The following is a 13,550-nucleotide window of genomic DNA, read 5'->3' on the forward strand; positions in this document are numbered from 1 at the left end:
ATCCCCAAGTGACCCCACGCATCCCCGAGTGACCCCATACGCGTCCCCGAGTGACCCCACGTATCCCCGAGTGACCCCATATGCGTCCCCGAGTGACCCCACATGCGTCCCCGAGTGACCCCACGCGTCCCCGAGTGACCCCACATGCATCCCCGAGTGACCCCACGCGTCCCCGAGTGACCCCACACGCGTCCCCGAGTGACCCCACGCGTCCCCGAGTGACCCCACACGCGTCCCCGAGTGACCCCACACGTCCCCGAGTGACCCCATAAATCCCCGAGTGACCCCATAAATCCCCAAATCCCCAAGTGTCCCCACACATTGCCAAGTGTCCCCACACATCCCCAAGTGTCCCCACAAGCCCCTGCATGTCCCCGTGTCCCCACACATCCGAGTGACCCCACACGCGTCCCTGAGTGACCCCACACATCCCTGAGTGTCCCAAGCCCCCACATGTCCCTGAGTGTCCCCAAGTGACCCTACAAGCCCCCCATGTCCCCGTGTCCCTACACCTCCCCGAGTGACCCCATATATCCCCGAGTGACCCCACACGTCCCCGAGTGACCCCACACGTCCCCCTGGCCCTGACGCCGCACACAGAGAAGCGGGGCCGCGAGGTCCTCTCTCCAGGGTCACCGCTGAGGCCCCAGCCAGGGCCTCCACACAGCAGCTGCCCCTGAAACCGACTCCTCACCCACCCACAGCAAAAAGCAACAACGCGGGGCCTTGTCCCCGATGCACCAGCCTCCAGGCAGCAGGTGGACCTCAGGAATCTGCTGGGGACACCACGTCTCACGTCCCTGTGCCTTCGCCCCAGGCAGCAAGGCTCTGAGAGTTAAAATCAAATGCCCGAGATTTGTACTCCAGTACCCAGCGGGGGGACAGTGACGGAGGTAAGTGCAAAAGGACGACAGCACTGAGGACAGGGGACGGGACATCTCTCTACCTCGTGCACGTTTGAAAACCTCCAAAACAAGAAAGCGCTTAGATTACACATCACACTAAACCAAGTAACTTTTACAACCGCGGGAACACGACGCTGCCAGACGGACCCGGAGCCGCGCCCGGTCCCACACGGCCCTCCCGGCGGCCTCGGGGTCCGTGCGAGGGGGGCAGCGAGCTGTCAGCACGGAAACCGCCGTCTCCATGTCACTCTGCACTCATGTAGACCCTTAAGATATTCTCCATGCTTGTTGCTATTTCAAATTGCGATACCCGTCAGGCCTGCCCGTGGGGCACCGGCTAGCACGTCCGTGTTCCGCTGTCACCGCTTGAGCGAAGGCCCTGCACGCGGACGCTCTACTTCAGCGGTCGCTGTCCTGGCTTTCCCTGTGTCTGTGTGTGCACCAAACATCACTCTCAGCAGGGGCCGCCGGAGAGTGGGCTTCGCGTCCTGCTTTGGAGCGAGCGGTGGCCCGGCCACCCGCCCCGGCCGTGGAAGCTCCCGGCCCTGCTCCTGCCCTGGCGCTCGGGGCACGTCTCGGTGTGACGTCTCCGGCCAGGAGGCACCGCCCTCAGCATGACTGCGCTTGGCTCCTGGCGGCCACAGGCTTGGAGCGAGCACACACTGGCCTGACACATGCCGGTCACCCCTCTGAGAGTAACAGGCCGGCAGGGCACAGCTGCAGGGGAGGTGACAGCGGGGCGGCGCTCAAGGAGCCTCGACGGACGGTGGGGGTGAGCGAGGTCTGTGCAAGACGGCACACGGCAAATGCACGCTCTCTTGACCACCTTGTGCTGACTGCTGCCCGGCTGGAGCAGACACAGGAAAGGCCCCCCACACTGGGCCCACCCCCAGCTCCCTTCGGGAGTCCGGGGAGGGGCTGGAAGATGTCCGGCGGTGAGGCCCTCGAGGGACTGGGGGGGCTGCTGCACAGTCAGCCCTGCGCTCGGCCCACCGCCCAGGAGAGTCACTGGCAGAACCCCTCTCAGCTCAGAACGGGGAACCCGGAGGAGCCAGGGCCCCGCAGGGCCACCGCCAGGCGACACGGGGAGAGGCCCCCGTGAGGGCTGCAGGGGGGCCGGAGGCAGGACGCTGGGGCACGGGACCCCCAAACCCAGCCCGCACCCTTAGGACCACATGGACGGCGGGCCAACTCACCAAGAACGCCAGAAACCAAACCAAGACGGCGCACTCGTGGGTCCACGGACGGTCTCGCTTCCCGAGGCGAGTTGCGGGGAACCCTCCGGGAAGTCACTCCCGGCTCTCGAAGGCAGCGGTGAGCAAAGCGCACCGTGGACATCGCCACACGCCGCCCGTCACGGGTGTGCCAGCGGAGGGCAGGGTCCCCACACCGGCCCCTCCTGAAACCCCTCTCAGGCACATGTGTGCACACGTGCACACACCGCACACCTGCATGTCCTCAGCACCCGCAGCTCTGCTCGACTCGGCCCCGGGGCCCCGCTCTCGGAGCCTCTTCACCCTCCCCTCGCCCCAGGGCTCGTGGAATTTCCAGCGGGCTGGAGAAAGCAAGACCAGCCAGAGTCACCCAAAAAGGGGCAAAGGATTAAAAGCCCTGCTGTTCAACACCCCCAAATATTTACCACATCGTCCAAGTAAACTCGGTGAGCAGTCGTTAAACTGACTGAAAGGGGCAGCCAAAGCATCACCTTTTTAACTCCCCACTCTTGTCTCATTCTGTCAACAACAAGAAAAAAACAGGGACGTCAAAACGCACCCACAACCAAACCCACTTTGTTCAGCTCTCGCATAGACGCACCACTGCGGGACTCACTTCTGTTAACCCAACGGCAAAGGTGTCTGCTAATGATTTCTGGAAAGTTCTTCAAAACACTTTGAGGTTAAAGAAAAAAAATCTTCAAAGTAAAATAAAAGCAATAAACTAATAACTATAGGTGTTTCTCTGTCTCAATCGGCAACAAAAATAACCATATCTTCATGGAGAAATGTGCACTCTTCCTACTAATGGAGTTACTCATATATAACCAAAAAAAAAAAAAAAAACCAAAAATGACAATATATAATAAACAGCATTTAAAACTGTATAAATGCTGTTTGGAACTATTCAAAGTACAAAGAGAGACAGTAACCCTAAACTGCTTCCTTCACTTCAGTGACGACCATCAGCCCATCAGTTATTATTTAGTAAGCACCAACGTGGTTTTAACTGGCTCCCTTGGACACATGGTTAGTTATTTCAAATCAAAGGAAATAGCACTTTATGACATTATTGAAAACTCTCAAAACAAGCAGATTCTGCAGCTGCTCACACTTATTAACAAGGAAAATCTAGTCACTTCTCAGCACACTGCAAGAACTTACATCTTTTAACATTCCTTTACCTAATAAAGTTTTTACAGGAAAAATCACCACCTAGAACTTTTACTCAAGAGTGAATTCTCACTACTAACATTTTAGAATCTGATGAAGAAAGTACTGACCCCATAGAACTAATACATAAAACAGGCAGAAAACTTCAAGCACCACGTACAGTGGCAGCCGGATAAGGAGGCTGAGGTGACGGCGGTGGGCTGGAGGGGCAGGAGGGCAGGCAGAGACCAGGCCGCGTGCAGCCCTTTGCATCTGGATGCCCTGAAATCATCCCGCAGAGCTTGTCAGTGGCACCTTTCTGTGCATGTGTGACGCAGGCCTCAAACGAGAATCTGCTGAAAGCTTGGGTGACTCTTTCCAGAAAACGTCCAGGTGCACACACACCAACACGTGCCGTGCAATGTGAGGGCTCCCGGACCCCGCGGAGAGCACAGATTCCTGCATCTGGAACGTCACAGGCCTCTCCACCATCCCGGGGGGACACACTGGCAGGCCGATGGCTGCCGTCAGGGGGAAGCGAGCGGCGCCCACCACACTGGACACGCGGTGAGGGCCGAAGCAGCCCCGGCTCGCGGCGTCTGAACCCGGAGAGCTGGACTGGAGTGGGCCCTGGGCTCCAGATGGGGACAGAAACCCAGTGAACGACACACTCCCCATAACAACTGTTCTCCAAGCTTTCTGTGTGTGTCCACGGTTTAACTTAGGGTTCACTGCGTTGTGCAATGCCACAGTTTTAAAAAGTTTTTATTTTAGTAACATATAAACAACATAAAATCTCCCCTTTTAACCACACGCAAATACATAATTCAGTGGCTAATTATGTTCACAGTGCCATGCTACTATCACCGCCATCCCAAATTTATTTTGAAATAATTTCGAACTTACAGGATAGCTGCAAAAATAATACAAAACCCACACAGAGAACTCCAACATATCCCCCACCCAGATACCCACATCTACCAATTTTAGCAATCTGCCACATCTGCTGTACCGTTCCGTCCGTCCATCCATCCACCCATCCCTGGAAGTTCCATTCTTTCCTGCACCCCTTCCCTTGTTCCCAGTTTCCACTGTGCCAGCCCCCCTGGAGCCCATGCCATGCACCCGGGCTCTGCGAGATGGCTGGCTACTCCACGGGGCTGGGCTAACACAAGCGATCAAATTACGTCTGAAAACCGAGATTCTAAATGCGGGGGAGGCCCTAGGCTGCAGAGACGCCTTCAGAGGCCCAGGGCTCCAGGTTCCCTCGCGTGGTGACGAGGCGCGTCGAAGCCCGGGACCCCTGTGAGGTGAGCAGCTCCGGCCCGTGCCCGGGAAGGCTCCTCTGGCCTGCAGCGGCCTTCGGGCTCTGCAGATCCTGCTCTGAAATCACAGGAGGAGGCCGTGCCCGAGGAGCCACCCTCACCTGCCATCCTGCGGCACACGGGGGCAAACCGGCCCCTTCCACAGCCGGTCTCTTCTCCGCTCTAAACGACACTGGGTAGCCTCTGCTTCTTTCACAAAGTTCTAAACTTCACAAAGTTCATTACCACAAAGGAGAGGCTGAACCCACTTATAACTGTGCCTGAGAGTCCCCGAGTGCCTCTTTGTTGCTCAGATGTGGCCGCTCTCTCTCTGTAAGCCACCTTGGAAGGTGAACTCACTGCCCTCCCCGCTACGTGGGACCCGACTCCCAGGGGTGAAAATCTCCCTGACAACGCAGGAGGTGACTCCCGGGGATGAGCCTGGACCCGACATCGTGGGATTGAGAACATCTTCCTGACCAAAAGGGGGAACAAAAATTAAACAAAATAAGGTTCCAGTGGCTGAGAGATTTCAAATAGAGTAGAGAGGTCACTCCGGAGGGCATTCTTACATGCTATATGAACATCCCTTTTTAGTTTGCAGTGTATTGGAATAGCTAGAAGGAAATACCTGAAACTGTCAAAAAGATCAAACTGCAACCCAGTAGCCTTGACTCTGGAAGACAACTGCACAACTACGTAGTTCACAGGGTGTGACGCTGCAATTGGGGAAACCTGGCGGCTCACGCTGCCTTTACCCCGCGTGTGGACAAACAAGTAAGAAAACAAAGAGAAAAATAAATAATAGGGAGATAAGGGGTATGGGATGTTTTGGGTGCTCTCCTTGTACATAAATTCTTGTTTTTATTATTTTTTGGAGTAATGAAAATTTTCAAAAATTGATTTGGTGATGACGGTGCTGTGAACAACTGATTGTACACAGGATGACTGTGGATATCGGTATGTGAATATATCTCAATAAAACTGAATTTTAAAAAAAGTTCTAAACTGGTTTTGAACTTTCTCAATACAAGGACACTGCCACTCACACGTTCCTTTCTGTAAAACGGGGTAGGATGAGGGCACGGAATAAAACTATTTCCACTTCCGGCCAGGGCCGCACCACGCAAGGGCGGCGGGCAATGCCCTCTTCAAAGCTCACTGCGCTGAGTGTCGTGTCCATCCACGTGAGCCCTGAACCTCCTCCTGCCCCCGGCAGCGTCCCCTAAGCCCTTGCCCCCCCGGCCTCAGGGACAGCGCCCCGTCCGCGTGGCCAGCCTCTTGCTGCCCTCCCTACCGCTCCCGGGCTCTTCTCCTCCCGCCCCACACAGCAGAAGGCCTCACCCTCCTGGCCTCGTCCCTGCGGGGAACTCTGGCTGATTTCTGCAGTGTGTGCCCAGAAAGCCTGTTTGTCTGTCCCCTGCACCCGCGACGCCAGGAACCAGCCTCCACGTCCCTTTATAACTCAGCACAGCGTCTCAGCCGTGCGGTTTTCTGTGGCTTATTTCAGGGACGTCAACCCAAGAACAAGTGAGTCAACACCACAGACAAACACACACTCCTGGCGAGCGTCTCCCTCTCCAGCCCACCGAAGGGTCACTGCTCTGCTGCCCACACCCGGAAAATCACCAGTCAGGCCCGCATCCGCCAGCGGCCACCACGAGGGGACTGCTGAAGCTGGGTGCCAGCCGCTGTCCAGGTGTCCACCCCACGGACACAGCTTTCAACACCTGACCTTCAACCTGCAGGTGCAGCCAAAGACACGGGGGCGTCTTCCCCCAAAGCTGCTCCACAAAGACCGAGCAGCCCTGCATGGAGCTCCAGGCCCTCGAGAGGCCAGTGAAGGGAAAGATGTCCTATTTGCACAAGGGGCCTCACTTCCTCCGGAGTGGCTGCAAATATCACGGACGCAGAGAAATAAAGCAACAAGGGAAAACGAAAATGTCTCACCAACAAAAGCGTATCCCGTGCAAGCCGTGCAAACGGTACATAAATAAATCCACTTTTAAAAAGTCTACTATTCGCTCACACAACTGATCCGTTTTGCAAGCGACTGTAAAAGGCTGAGCTGCTACGAGTTGGGGCGTCACCTGCTTAAGGAAAGTCAGGGTAATGCCAGGCCGGTTCCGCCAGTGCCCATGCGCGAAGCTGCAGCAGCTCCAGCTGCCTGCGGTCAGAGACTCACGGAGAAACCGGGACAAAGGCTCTGGAGGGCCACTCCGACCGCAACCCATCTGCCCAGCTCCGTGACAACCTGCCCCCAGAGCCACCTCTCCGGGGCAGTCCCGCTCCCAGCTGCCCACCGAGGTGGATGGTGGATGACAACTGGCCTGCCCGGATGGACGGACACCTGGCGGGGCCAGCACTGGGGCTGGCGCGGGGGCAGGGGACACCTCCCTTCGCCATCCGTGGAGACCACGATGCCCCGGCCAGCCCGCCCCCTCCCCGCTCCCGGGGCTGTTTCTCGCAGTCACCAGCTCCCATCAACAGACCCCGTGCTCCCCACCGGCCCACCCAAAGACCAGCAGCCTCGCCTCAACTCTGTGCCCCAATCTGGACCAAAGAGTGGCACATGGGAGGGCCAACTGCCAAGAATAAGTAACTTTGGGAGCATCTCGAATACGACTCAGAACGCACATCTGTCAAAACACAAAAGCTCTGCAAATGCTGGTAGAAAACATCCTAATGTTTCTCAACTTTCTATTGGGCTTTGAATTTAAAAATAACTAGGGAGGGGGCTTCTGATCTAAATAACATTTTAAAACACCTACTTCATAATTTTTAATCTAAATAAGAATTAGGTGGCACTGTGATGTATATTTAACAGAAAACTCTTTCATAAATCACGCTTACGTCCAGCATTGTGGTCCTGCTTGTTCTAATCCTGAATAGACCTTTTAGTTTGTTAGTTTATTGGAAGAAGTTATTTCTCTTTTTCACCTTTCCACCCACAAACAATGCCATCGGCCACATCTGTTGTCACTAACAGAACCGGGGGCTTGTGCCCGTGTGTGAGGCTCCTACAGGGGGTGCACCCGGTGGCAGAGGGAAGAAGGGGGTTGCCGGTCCCACCGACAGGTCCCAACACTCAGAAGCGGCCACGCCGAGCTGGAGCTGCGGGCGGAGAACAGGAGACGCCAAGCAGGACACGGAAGCCATGGTGTGGAGACCCAGTCGTGCGGCCTTCACGTGGACTCTTCACCACGCGTTTCTTCCTGTGAGTCAAGCACTAAAGCAAACCTGCAGCGAGTTCTCGGGGAGCGCGTGGACTCCCACGGCAGTTCCTGACAACCCACCGCCATCCGGCCAGCTTCAAGGTAAACCAGAGCAGAAGAGCGAGCCTGCAGCTCCGCCAGGACACGCGGTGCAAGCTGTGGCATCGGGACGCAGGGACGATGGTCCCTAGGACGCTCAGCGAGGGCTGAGTGGCTCCTCAGCTCGGCACTGCCGCTATGAAACCTCCACTAGAGAAGAAAGCATCGTGGCTGCTCTGCTGCCCCAGAAACAGACCACAGGGACAGACTGGCCCAATTTCCCTCAATTCCAGAAACCCAACATGAGGACAAGGTTGGAAAGTTTGCTGAGATGATCTAATTCGGTTGAAGAGTATTTGTAAATAACCCGCCGTCTGACGGTAACCAAAGCACCCACAGTTGGGGATGTTGTGCCCACCCCTCGAAGCTGGCTCCAGAGCTCCAGACAGCTCCTTCGCACTGGCCACGCTGTCCCCAGGGGCAAAGGGGCAGCCTGGGCCTGGGGATGACAAGGTGGGGACAGCAAACCTCCAGGGGTTGGTTCCCCGGCAGGAACAGTCAACCCACCCCCAAGGTCTGGAAAGAGGACGTGGGCCTGAAGTCTGGGTGCAAAAAAACAACTTCTCTTCTCACATGAAGGAGCAAAAACCACATGGAAATAATCTCACTAAACCAAAACGAAACTTTTACATCCAGGCTTGATTAAACACTGTCTCTGGGCTGGCCTATAGGACCAGGTAAAACTTCTGAATACCCCAGAGTGAGCCCATTCCACCCTCTGTTTATTGTGATAAAGCCACACAATGAACCTCCACCCTTCTGCCTTTCGGTGAAGGACAGGAGACGGCTGCTGGCCAGGACAGGTGTCTGGGCTCCTAGTCAAAACTAAGGCGTTCTGCGCGAGGAGACCTGTCACCTGCAACAACGAGGCTGGGTGACAAAGTTTTCTGTTCAAAACTAATACTATCAAGAAACACGCCGAATAGATGGGAGCTATTATAATAAAACACCATTGTTTACCGCACTGCTCCTGTGAAAAACCTTGTGAGGGAAAAGTTCGCACTCGTGAACTAACTATTTTCCACGCTTCTAGAGTGGGCAGGTGCCTTGCACAGATAGCAGGGGCAAGCCACGGAGGACCCGCCAGCCTGGGACCCGAAGGGGAAGTCGGCTCTTTCCCAGAAACCAAGTGGGGAAGGTAAGGGAGAGGCCCTAAGATCGCACTGCGCCCTCCGCTAAACACGTTTCGGAATCAACATTTCTTTAAGCCACGTCGATAACCATCTCGCCCCGGTTATCCCGACACGCGCTGACACTGCAGCACGGAGCCGGAGGACGCTCGCGGAGAACCTGGCCAAACTTTGCATTTCCCCTCCTCGGGGTCGGAAAACCCACGCTCCTCAGCCCCACTGCTCTCCCCAGGCCCGGGCTGGTCCCGCCGCATGGGGTGCGTCCCGCGCCCCGGGGCCCCGAGCAGCCGGCGCGCTCGCTCCTCCGGCGCGCACCATCCCCACTCGCCACCAGGACGGAGCTGTCAGGCGCGGCTCGTGCCACTCCGGGAAGCTGACATGTCTGTTTACCGAGAAACAAAGACGCCGCTCGCCGCTACTCCGCTCCGCGCACCCCGCGGCCGCTAGGCACCCCGCTCCCTGCGCGCACCCGGCCCCTCCGCCTCCCCGGGGGCCCCGCGCGCTCCTCGCCGCCCCGCCCGGAGGCCCCAACGCCCGGGTCCAGCCCGTCCCTAAAATGGAAGCGAGGCCAGGCGGCCGGGGCCCGGCTTCGGGGAAGACAATGACCCCTCCCCAGGCCCGGCCGGGGCGCGGAGAGCCCGGCGCGTCCCCCTCCCGCAGTTCCGACTCTTGCCAAACTCGGCGCGCGGGCGGCCCCAGGAAGGCGCGGGCGGGGGGCGCGCGGGCGGCTGCGGGCGGGGGGCGCGGGACGCCCCCGGCTGCGCTCCCGGGGCCGGGCGTTGACGCAGCAGAAATTCCCAGCTGGAAAATTCCCCTCTCGGAGGGGACCGGCAGGGACCGTGGCGGCGCCGGGGCTCGAGGGGCGCGGGGCAGACCCGCCGCCCGCCGCCTCCGTGCGCAGCCCCGGGGGACCCCACGCCTCCCCGCTGCTGCGCCCGCGCGGCCGGGACGCGGGGGCCGGGCCGGGTCGCCGCCGCCCCCGGAGCCGCAGCCGGCGCGCCGAGCGCCGCCCGGAGGGCGCCCCCGCGGGGCGGGGCGCGGCGCGGCGGGGCGGGGGGCGGCGGGCGGGGGCGCGCCGACTCGGACCAGCCCGCCGCGGCCCCGGCCCCGGCGCCCGCCGCGATGCGCCGGCCCGGCCGCGCGGACAATGAGCCGGCGCCGCTTACCTGTGACCCCATGGGGCGCGGGCGGAGGCGCGCGGGCGGGCGGCCGCAGGGCCGGCGCCGGTGGTCGCCGCCGCCCGCCGGCCGAGCGCTGCGTCCGGGCGGGTCCGCGCTGCGCGCTGGCCTGGGCCGCTCGTCGGTCCGTCCGGCGAGCCCCGCGTCCGTCCGTCAGGCCGGCGCGCGCCCCCGCGCCCGCTCCAACCCCGCGGACCCGCCGCGCGCGCGCGCCCCGCCCGCGGACCCTGACCCCGCCCCCCGGCGCGCGCCCGGCCGCTCCTGATTGGCCCGCGCCGCGCCCTGGCCGCGGCCACCGCCCCGCGCCCCGCCCCCCCGGCCCGGCCGCCGGCCCCCGCCCCGCGCTCGGCCCCGGGCGCCCCGCGCCGGGCAGTGGGGGGCCGCGGGCCGGGGTCGGTTCGGCCCCCAGACCCCAGAGGCGGCCGGACTGCGAAAGTGAGGGCTGGAGCTCGCTGGGCATTGTGGGAAGCCCCCTCCCCGGGGCCGCCGGGGGGCGGGGGCGGCGCGGCGGGGTCCCCGGTGCCGGCGGGGGCGAGCGGCCCAGAGGCCGCCCGGGGGAAGGTGGGCCGGGCCGAGCGCACGCAGGCGCTGCCGTGACTGCGGACCCGGCCTCGCCGGGGCGCCTGGGCCGCGGGGGCGCGCGGGTGCCCGAGCCGTCGGCTCTCCAACACCCCGTCGGGCCGCGCGGGTCTCGCCAACTCCGCGACTTCCCGGCCCTCCCGCCCGCCCGGCGGCTGCGCGGCCGCGCCGTCCCGTGGGGAAGAAGGCGCCCCGTACGCGCGGGCGCGGGGGCCGGGACGCGGCCGGGCTTGGGCGCCGCGCGTTCCCGCCGTCGGTTCGCCTCGGGCGGGCGGAGGCGCACCGCGGGGCCGCTGGCACTCGGTCTGGCCAACTGGGAGCACGGGCGGCCGCGCGACGGTCCGTGGGCGCGGGGGTGGCAGGGCGCGGTCCCGGCCCTGCCCGGCGCCCCCCAACCGCGACCACGAGTAGTGCGTGCCGGAGCCGCGAGGTTGGAGCGGCCGGGCCGCCAGGGACGCGCCCCCGCCCCTGGTGGCCCAGGGTGACCCGGGCGCCCCGGCCCCTCGCGTCCCTTCTCGCCCCCATTGTCGCGGAGCGCCCGGACCGGGGTGGGGGGCGGGACGGGAAGCGCGACCCGCATTCCTGGCGGCCTGCGCGGGGCAAAGGCCACCTCGCTTCCTCCCCTGGGAGCGGCGGCGGGAAGGGAGGCGAGCGGGCGGCGGGCGGGCGGCGGGCGGGCCGCGCCGGTGCCAGGGGAGGGCCCCGCGCCGCCGCATTCCTCGGGCGGTGGGAGGCGCGGCCCTCGGGATGCTGTCTCCGGACGTGTGAGGAGGCATTCACGGCGGCGGGGGCAGGGCGGGCCGGGGAATTCTCCCTGGGGGAGCAAGGGCGAGCCGCGGTCTGGCAGCCGGCGAGGAGAGCCGCGGACACTCCCTCGCTGCTGGCGGCGCCTGGAAAATGGCCGCCCGGTTCCCCCCACCCCTTCACGGGCCAAAGCCCCCATCCGCAACCTACCTCCTGGGGCCCAACTGGTCCTTGGGAGGTGCGGCCTGGGCTGCGACGCCCTCAGACCCAGCTGTCTATAGGCCTCTAGCAGGGGCAGGGGCTGGCAGTGCCGCCTCGCTTGGAGCGGCCGGAGGGTGTCCTCCGCGGGAGCGCGCCCGGGCACACTCCTGTTTGCCTACCCGGGAGGAAGGGAGTCCTGGGGGGCCTGTCCACGGTGTGCCTGGCGCTGCCGGAAGGCTCTGCTGCGGGAAGTCAGCCTTTGTCACACCTGGTGGGCCGCAGCGGCCACAGACCAGCTTGGGGGCTTCCAGGTCTTGGTAGAAAACCTCGTCAAGCCCCGGAATGAGCCAGGGCAGAGGCACCTGGGAGCCACGGGGTCCAGAGCCTCTCGGTGCCCATCCACCTGGGAGCCACGTTCCTGCTCCCAGGACCCCATCTTGTATGTGCCAGGGATCGGGGACCAATGCCCCGTCTCTGCTCCAAAAACCAAGAGGAGGGCAGCAGCCTGAAGATGAAGCCGAGACATTAAAAAGGGAGAACCAGGAACAATCCCTGAAAAACAAACAGAACCCTGATGGCAGCTTGCCTAAAGCCCGTCTATCTCAGACTGTCACTATTCTGCGAGCTGATTAAACTCCCCTGAAAAAAAAAAAAGGCCCTCAGGCTGGAGCCCCCAGAGCCACCTGGGATCTGCTGGGTGCGCAGGGCAGGTGTCGCAGCCCAGGAGCCCCCTCCCCTTTGCCAGTGCACAGCTCCCGCTATGCTGGTGGTGGTCCTGGCATTGGACTCACATGGCAGACACCAGGCTGGTCAGAATGCCCCCTCTTCTGGGGTCCCCCGAACCCTGATGTGGACAGCACTCACTGCACCTCACTGTGACACTGGTCGGCCCCGGCTGCCGCCCATGACAACCAGCTCGCCTTTCACGGAGACTCGGGCACCTCCAGCCTGGGGACAGCTCTGGAAACCGGGCAAGAATCAGGAGGTGTGGGGTTGGCCCCTGAGTGCTCTCTGACTGGGTGCCGGGGAGGGTCTGGGGAGGTGCCTCTGTCTCCCAGGCCTGGACGGTCAGCCCTGGCTAAGGCTAGCAGACTGGTGACGCCGACACAGGGGACTGGTCCGCTCTGCATTGTGGGGGTCATTCCGGACAGCCACCCCCCCACCAGCCACACGTGTGAGCCTGGCTGGAGCCGGCTTCAGCGACATTCGGAGGCCCGTGGGAGCCCAGGACCTAAAGGGAAGGGCCAGGGCCAGGGGCTCAGAGACAGCGGTGCAAAGCCTGGGAGTCACACCCACGGCAGCCTGTGCCTGCTGATGGCAGCCCCCAAGCGGGGGACAAAGGAAAGCTTTTGGGGCAGGCCCATCCAGAGTCGCAAGTGGGGATCCATGGGGCAGCAGGGTCCCCAAAAGCTTCTGGCACAGCCCCCTGTGCTCGAGCCCCTCTGTGCCAGGTGTTCCTGCCAGCTGCCCACCTGTGCTCATCCCCCACCGGGTTGCTCCAGGGTGGCAGAGAAGCCTGGGGCCAGCCCCAGCCAGGTGCTCTCACGCCATGAGAGCAGGGACCTGCGTGTCACCTTCCCAGGTCTGCTTCCCTGAGCCGGCCTGGGAGGGGCCTCAAGAGAGAAAATTAAAGAACGAGAAACGGCTCTTCAGATCTCCTTTCCCAGTGTCCCCCCGGGGGGCCCCCATGGCCAGCGCCTTCGCCCCCATCCCCCTTGCCTCCACGGCCCTGGCCCCACCCCAGCCTTCTCGGGGCTGTCACACTCACTGGTCACGGAGCCTGCCTGTTTACGTTCCAGCCAGTGGTGTGGCTCGGTTGTCCCCATGGC

General features: G+C 62.0%; 1 protein-coding gene across 2 annotated transcripts in view; it reads right to left on the reverse strand.

Annotated features, from left to right (window-relative positions):
• Positions 1–11,883, reverse strand: part of ZBTB46 (zinc finger and BTB domain containing 46) — a 65,048-nt gene extending 53,165 nt beyond the window's left edge. Inside the window, exon 1 of one of the 2 annotated variants that reach the window (XM_037811235.1) lies at positions 11,731–11,883. The gene's annotated coding sequence lies outside the window, so the exon portion shown is untranslated. Of the gene's footprint in view, positions 1–10,185; positions 10,345–11,730 lie in introns of those variants that run through there. The other variant, XM_037811234.1, reaches the window with a different exon arrangement.
• Between the last annotated feature and the right edge of the window lie 1,667 nt (positions 11,884–13,550).

Source organism: Choloepus didactylus, chromosome 19, assembly GCF_015220235.1.
Source record: "Choloepus didactylus isolate mChoDid1 chromosome 19, mChoDid1.pri, whole genome shotgun sequence".
Lineage (NCBI taxonomy): Eukaryota > Metazoa > Chordata > Mammalia > Pilosa > Megalonychidae > Choloepus > Choloepus didactylus.